The sequence below is a fragment of the Arachis ipaensis genome, chromosome B6 (assembly GCF_059453495.1).
Source record: "Arachis ipaensis isolate K30076 ecotype BB chromosome B6, ASM5945349v1, whole genome shotgun sequence".
Lineage (NCBI taxonomy): Eukaryota > Viridiplantae > Streptophyta > Magnoliopsida > Fabales > Fabaceae > Arachis > Arachis ipaensis.
This window is the reverse complement of record NC_142441.1, coordinates 89588990-89597279: the sequence shown is the minus strand read 5'-3', so window position 1 is coordinate 89597279 and position 8290 is coordinate 89588990. Positions and strand designations below refer to the sequence as shown.

Below are 8290 nucleotides of genomic sequence, written 5' to 3'. Positions count from 1 at the left end.
CCTCTTGAATAGTTTTGGCATCTCACTTTATCCATTGAAGTTCAGAATGATTGGCTTCTATAGGAACTCAGAGTTTAGATAGTGTTATTGACTCTCCTAGTTCAGTATGATGATTCTTGATCACAGCTATTTTATGAGTCTTGGCCGTGGCCCTAAGCACTTTGTTTTCCGGTATTACCACCGGATACATAAATGCCACAGACACATAATTGGGTGAACCTTTTCAGATTATGACTCAGCTTTGCTAAAGTCCCCAATTAGAGGTGTCCAGGGTTTTTAAGCACACTCTTTTTTTTGCTTTGGACCTTGACTTTAACCGCTCAGTCTCAAGTTTTCACTTGACACCTTCACGCCACAAGCACATGGTTAGGGACAGCTTGGTTTAGCCGCTTAGACCAGGATTTTATTCCTTTAGGCCCTCCTATCCACTGATGCTCAAAGCCTTGGGATCCTTTTTAATTGCCCTTGCCTTTTGATTTTAAGGGTTATTGGCTTTTTGCTCTTGCCTCTTGGTTTTAAGAGCTTTTGGCTTTTTCTGCTTGCTTTTTCTTTTTATTTTTTTTCGCCTATTTTTTTTTTCTGCAAGCTTTGTTCTTTGCTGCTTTTTCTTGCTTCAAGAATCATTTTTATGATTTTTCAGATTATCAAATAACATGTCTCCTTGTCATCATTCTTTCAAGAGCCAACATATTTAACATTCTTAAACAACAACTTCAAAAGACATATGCACTGTTCAACCATACATTCAGAAAACAAGAAGCATTGTCACCACATCAATATAATTAAACTAAGTTCAAGGATAAATTCGAAACTTATGTACTTCTTGTTCTTTTGAAATAAAATAGTTTTTATTTAAGATAGGTGATGGATTCATAGGAAATTCATATCTTTAAGACAAAGTTACTAAATACTAATGATCATGTAATGGAGACACAAACATAGATAAGCACATAACATAGAAAAATGAAAAACAGAAGAAATAAGAACAAGGAATGAATCCACCTTAGTGATGGTGGCATTTCCTTCTTGAGGAACCAATGATGTCCTTGAGCTCTTCTATGTCTCTTCCTTGTCTTTGTTGCTCCTCCCTCATTGCTTTTTGATCTTCTCTTATTTCATGAAGGATGATGGAGTGCTCTTGATGTTCCACCCTTAGTTGTCCCATGTTGGAGCTTAATTCTCCTAGGGAGGTGTTGATTTGCTCCCAATATTTTTGTGGAGGAAAATGCATATGAGGCATCTCTGGGATCTCATGGTGATGAGCTTCCTGCGGCTCTTGAGCTCCATGAATGGGCTCTCTTGCTTGCTCCATCTTTTTCTTAGTGATGAGCTTCTCTTCCTCAATGTGAATGTCTCCTTCTATGGAAGCTCCAGCTGAGTAACATAGATGGCAGATAAGATGAGGAAAAGCTAGCCTTGCCCCAGGAGAGGGCCTTTCAGCTATTTTGTAGAGTTCAAGGGAGATGACTTCATGAACCTCTACTTCTTCTCCAATCATGATGCTATGGATCATGATGGCCCGATCCACAATAACTTTAGATCGGTTGCTAGTGGGGATGATGGAGCGTTGGATGAACTCCAACCATCCTCTAACCACAGGCTTGAGGTCCAATCTTCTTAGTTGAACCGGCTTGCCTTTGGAGTCAATCTTCCATTGAGCTCCTTCCACACATATGTTCATGAGGAGTTAGTCCAACCTTTGATTAAAGTTGACCCTTCTAGTGTAGGGGCGTTCATCTCCTTGCATCATAGGCAAGTTAAACGCCAACCTCACATTTTCCAGACTAAAATCCAAGTATTTCCCCCGAACCATTGTAACATAGTTCTTTGGATCTGGGTTCTTACTTTGATCATGGTTCTTGGTGATCCATGCATTGGCATAGAACTCTTGAACCATTAGGATGCTGACTTGTTGGATGGGATTTGTTAGAACTTCCTAACCTTTTCTTTGAATTTCATGTTGGATCTCTGGATACTCATTTCTCTTGAGTTTAAAAGGGACCTCGGGGATCACCTTTTTCTTGGCCACAACATCATAGAAGTGGTCTTGATGGGCTTTGGAGATGAACCTTTCCATCTCCCATGACTCGGAGGTCGAAGCTTTTGTCTTCCCTTTCCCTTTTTTAGAGGATTCTCCGGTCTTAGGTGCCATCAATGGTAATGGAAAAACAAAAAGCTTATGCTTTTACCACACCAAACTTAGAATTTTGCTCGCCCTCGAGCAAGAAAAGAAGGAATTAGATGAAGAAGAGGAAGAAAATATGGAGAAGAGGGGGGAGGTGTGTTTCGGCCAAGAAGAGAAAAGAGGGTTGTGTTGTGTGAAAATGAGGAAGAATGGAGGGTTATATATAGGGGAGGGAGGGGGGTAAGTTCGGCCATTTAGGGTGGGTTTAGGTGGGAAATTGATTTTGAATTTTGAAGGTAGGTGGAGTTTATGAGGTAGGTTTATAGGGAAGAGTGGATGGATGTGAGTGGTGAAGAGGTGATGGGGAAGAGAGATTGAGTTGATTGGTGAAGGGTTTTGGGAAGAGTGTTTATGGGATTGTGTGAAAGAGGGGTGAGAAGAAGTAAGTGGAGGTAGGTGGGGATCCTATGGGGTCCACAAATCCTGAGGTGTTCAAGGATTTACAACCTTGCACCAAATTAGGCATGTAAAATGCCCTTGCACACAACTCTGGGCGTTCAGCGCCAAGTTGGTGCCCATTTTGGGCGTTCAACGCCCAATTGTCGCCCATTTCTGGCGTTGAACGCCAGAACCATGCTTGTTCTGGGCGTTCAGCGCCAGCTCTTTTCCAGGGTGCATTTCTAGCGTTCAAACGCCCAGATGCTGCCCATTTCTGGCGTTCAGCGCCAGAACCATGCTCTGTTCTGGCGTTGAACGCCCAAAACATGCTTCTTACTGGCGTTTAAACGCCAGTAAGGTCTTCCTCCAGGGTGTGATTTTTCTTCTGCTATTTTTGATTCCGTTTTCAATTTTTATATTTATTTTGTGACTCCACATGATCATGAACCTAATAAAACATGAAAAACAATGAAAATTTGATAAATAAACATTGGGTTGCCTCCCAACAAGCGCTTCTTTAATGTCAATAGCTTGATAGTGGGCTCTCATGGAGCCTCACAGATGTGCAGAGCTTTGTTGAAACCTCCCAACACCAAACTTAGAGTTTCGATATGGGGGTTTGACACCAAACTTAGAGTTTGGTTGTGGCTTCCCAATACCAAACTTAAAGTTTGACTGTGGGGGCTTTGTGTGACTCTGCTTTGAGAGAAGCTTTTTATGCTTCCTCTCCATGGATGCAGAGAGAGATCCTTGAGTTGTAAACACAAGGTTGTCCTCATTTATCTAAAGGATCAATTCTCCTCTGTCCACATCAATCGCAGCTCTTGCTGTGGCTAGGAAAGGTCTTCTTAGGATGATGGATTCATCCTCTTCCTTTCCAGTATCTAGGACTATGAAATCAGCAGGGATGTAAAGGCCTTCAACCTTTACTAACACGTCCTCTACTTGTCCATAAGCCTATTTTCTTGAATTGTCTGCCATCTCTAATGAGATTTTAGCAGCTTGCACCCCATAGATTCCCAGTTTCTCTATTACAGAGAGGGGCATGAGGTTTATCCCTGAACCAAGGTCACACAAAGCCTTAAAGATCATGGTGCCTATGGTACAAGGTATTATGAACTTTCCAGGATCCTGTCTCTTCTGAGGCAATGTCAGTTGATCCAGATCACTTAGTTCATTGGTGAACAAGGGGGGTTCATCTTCCCAAGTTTCAATGCCAAATAATTTGGCATTCAGCTTCATGATTACACCAAGGAACTTGGCAGCTTGCTCTTCAGTAACATCCTCATTCTCTTCAGAAGAGGAATACTCATCAGAACTCATGAATGGCATAAGGAGGTTTAATGGAATCTCTATGGTCTCTAGATGAGTCTCATATTCCTTAGGTTCCTCAGAGGGAAGCTCCTTATTGATCACTGGACGTCCCAGGAGGTCTTCCTCCTTGGGATTCACGTCCTTCTCCTCTCTTGTGGGTTCGGCCATGGTAATTAATTCAATGGCCTTGCACTCTCCTTTTGGATTCTCTTCTGTATTGCTTGGGAGAGTACTAGGAGGGATTTCAGTGATCCTTTTACTCAGCTGGCCCACTTGTGCTTCCAAATTTCTAATGGAAGACCTTGTTTCATTCATGAAACTCACAGTGGCCTTTGATAGATCAGAGACTAAATTTGCTAAATTAGAAGTATTTTGTTTAGAGTTCTCTGTCTGTTGCTGAGTGGATGATGGAAAAGGTTTACTATTGTTAAACCTATTTCTTCCACCATTATTAAAGCCTTGTTGAGGCTTTTGTTGATCCTTCCATGAGAGATTTGGATGATTTCTCCATGATGGATTATAGGTGTTTCCATAAGGTTCACCTAAGTATTTTACCTCTGCCATTGCAGGATTCTCAGGATCATAAGCTTCTTCTTCAGAAGATGCCTCTTGAGTACTGTTGGATACAGCTTGCATTCCATTCAGACTCTGAGAAATCATATTGACTTGCTGAGTCAATATTTTGTTCTGAGCCAATATGGCATTCAGAGTATCAATTTCAAGAACTCCCTTCTTCATAGGCGTCCCATTATTCACAGGATTCCTCTCAGAAGTGTACATGAACTGGTTATTAGCAACCATGTCAATGAGTTCTTGAGCTTCTGCAGGCATTTTCTTTAGATGAATGGATCCACCTGCAGAAGTATCCAATGACATCTTTGATAGCTCAGATAAACCATCATAGAATATATCTAGGATGGTCCATTCTGAAAGCATGTCAGAAGGACACTTTTTGGTCAACTATTTGTATCTTTCCCAAGCTTCATAGAGGGATTCACCATCTTTTTGTTTGAAGGTTTGAACATCCACTCTAAGCTTGCTCAGCTTTTGAGGAGGAAAGAACTTGGCCAAGAAAGCCGTGACCAGCTTATCCCAATAGTTCAGGCTGTCTTTAGGTTGAGAGTCCAACCATATTCTAGCTCTGTCTCTTACAGCAAAAGGGAAAAGCATGAGCCTGTAGACTTCAGGATTTTCTCCATTAGTCTTAACAGTATCACAGATCTGCAAGAATTCAGTTAAGAACTGAAAAGGATCTTCAGATGGAAGTCCATGAAACTTGCAGTTCTGCTGCATCAGAGAAACTAGCTGAGGCTTCAGCTCAAAATTGTTTGCTCCAATGGTAGGAATGGAGATGCTTCTTCCATGTAAATTGGAATTAGGTACAGTAAAGTCACCAAGGATTCTCCTTGCATTATTGTTGTTGGGTTCGGCTGCCATCTCCTTTACTTGTTCGAAATTTTCAATAAGGTAGTCTCTGGATTGTTGTAATTTAGCTTCTCTTAGTTTTCTCTTCAGAGTCCTTTCAGGTTCTGGATCAGCATCAACAAGAATGCCTTTTTCTTTGTCCCTGCTCATAAGAAAGAGAAGAGAACAAGAAAAGAAGAGGAATCCTCTATGTCACAGTAAAGAGGTTCCTTATTGTTAGTAAAAGAAGAAAAGGAATAGGGGTGAAGAAGAATGAAGAATCTAAACACAAGGTTAAGGATAGGAGCAGTGATGTGAGATGAAGAGAAGTGTTAGTAGATGAATAAACAATGAGAAGGAGATGAGGGAGAAGGATTTTTGAAAATTATTTTTGAAAAAGGGTTAGTGATTTTCGAAAATAGTTTTTGAAAAAGATTAGTAGTTTTCGAAAATTAAAATAATTAGTTAAAAAAAAGAAATTTTGAAAAAGGGGGGAGATATTTTCGAAAATTAGAGAGAGAGAGTTAGTTAGGTGGTTTTGAAAAAGATAAGAAACAAACAAAAAGTTAGTTAGTTAGTTGAAACACATTTGAAAATCAATTTTGAAAAGATAAAAAGATAAGAAGTTAGAAGAGATATTTTGAAATCAAATTTTGAAAAAGATAAGATGAGAAGATATTTTTGAAAAGATATGATTGAAATTGGTTTTGAAAAAGATTTGATTTTTAAAATCACAATTAATGACTTGATTCACAAGAAATCATAAGATATGATTCTAGAACTTATTGTTTGAATCTTTCTTAACAAGTAAGTAACAAACTTGAAATTTTTGAATCAAAACATTAATTGATGATGTTATTTTCGAAAATATGATATAAAAATAAGAAAAATATTTTTGAAAAATATTTTTAAAATTTTTGAAAAATAACTAAGAAAAATAAAAAAGTTTTGATTTTTGAAAAAGATTTTGAAAAAGATAGGATTTTTAAATTGAAAATTTGATTTGACTCATAAAAACAACTAGATTTTAAAAATTTTTGAAAAAGTCAACTCAAATTTTCGAATTTTATGAGAGAAAAAGGGGAAGATTTTTTTTTTTTTGATTTTTGAATTTTTATGATTAGAGAGAAAAACGTGAAAATGATGCAATGCATGAAAATTTTTTAGATCAAAATAATGAATGCATGCAAGAATGCTATGAATGTTAAGATGAACACCAAGAACACTTTGAAGATCATGATGAACATCAAGAACATATTTTTGAAAAATTTTTAATGCAAAGAAAACATGCAAGACACCAAACTTAGAATTCTTTAATGCTTAGACACTAAGAATTCAAGAATGCATATGAAAAACAAGAAAAGACACAAAACATGCAAATGCAAAGATCAAATAAGAAGACTTACCAAGAACAACTTGAAGATCATGACGAACACTATGAATGCATGAAAATTTTCGAAAAATGCAAGATGAGTATGCAATTGACACCAAACTTATAACATGACTCAAGACTCAAACAAGAAACACAAAAATATTTTTGATTTTTATGATTTTATGTTTTTTTTGTATTTTCTTTTAATTTTTTCGAAAATCATTTTGAAAAAAGAAAAATAAGGACTACAAAATTTTTAATATGAATTCCAGGAATCTTATGCTCTTTAGTCTAAAGCTCCAATCAAAGGGTCAGGCATGGCTTAATAGCCAGCCAAGCTCTAGCATGTAAATTACATCCATTGAGGTGATTAGTTGAAGACCAGTCCCAAAGCAGTTTGGGTATGGCTTTATAGCCAGATAGGATTCAACATGTTTCATGAAACACTAGAATTCATTCTTAAAAATTCTGAAGAAAAATATATTTTTGAAAACATTTTTTTTTCGAAAACAGATGAGAAATTTTTGAAAGATTTTTGAAGAATTTTTGAAAATAAAACAAAAAGAAAATTACCTAATCTGAGCAACAAGATGAACCGTCAGTTGTCCAAACTCGAACAATCCCCGGCAACGGCGCCAAAAACTTGGTATGCGAAATTGTTACTCAGGTTGTGAATTGTTGTTCGAAATTGATTCCCTAGCAATGGCACCAAAAACGGATGCACAAAACCATGGTCTAAACATATCTTCACAACTTCGCATAACTAACCAGCAAGTGCACTGGGTTGTCCAAGTAATAAACCTTACGTGAGTAAGGGTCGATCCCACGGAGATTGTTGGTATGAAGCAAGCTATGGTCACCTTGTAAATCTCAGTCAGGCAGATATAAAATAGTAATGGGGTTTTCCAAAATAAGTAATAAAAGAAGGATAGAAATACTTATGTAAATCATTGGTGAGAATTTCAGATAAGCGTTTGGAGATGCAATCGTTCCTCTGAACCTCTGCTTTCCTGCTGTCTTCATCCAATCAGTCTTACTCCTTTCTATGGCTGGCTTTATGCAAGGGCATCACCGTTGTCAGTGGCTACATCCCCTCCTCTTGTGAAAATGGTCCAAGATGCCCTGTCACGGCACGGCTAATCATCTGAGGTTCCCGATCATGCTGGAATAGGATTCACCCTCCTTTTGCGTCTGTCACTACGCCCAACACTCGCGAGTTTGAAGCTCGTCACAGTCATTCAATCATTGAATCCTACTCGGAATACCACAGACAAGGTTTAGACTTTCTGGATTCTCTTGAATGCCGCCATCATTCTAGCTTACACCACGAAGATTCTGATTAAGAGATCCAAGAGATAGTCATTAATCAAAGGTAGAATGGAAGTGGTTGTCAGGCACACGTTCATAGGGAATGATGATGATTGTCACGTTCATCACATTCAGGTTGAAGTGCGAATGAATATCTTAGAAGCGAAATACGATGAATTGAATAGAAAACAGTAGTACTTTGCATTAATCTTTGAGGAACAGCAGAGCTCCACACCTTAATCTATGGAGTGTAGAAACTCTACCGTTAAAAATACATAAGTGAAAGGTCCAGGCATGGCCGAATGGCCAGCCCCCAAAACATGATCACA

At 38.3% G+C, this 8290-nt stretch overlaps 1 non-coding gene across 1 annotated transcript; it reads left to right on the top strand.

The window, feature by feature from the left end:
• The first annotated feature begins 4807 nt into the window (after positions 1-4807).
• Positions 4808-4915, top strand: LOC148561706 (small nucleolar RNA R71). The gene has a single exon (XR_015886946.1). It is a non-coding gene; the product is annotated as a small nucleolar RNA R71 (small nucleolar RNA).
• Positions 4916-8290: the final 3375 nt, after the last annotated feature.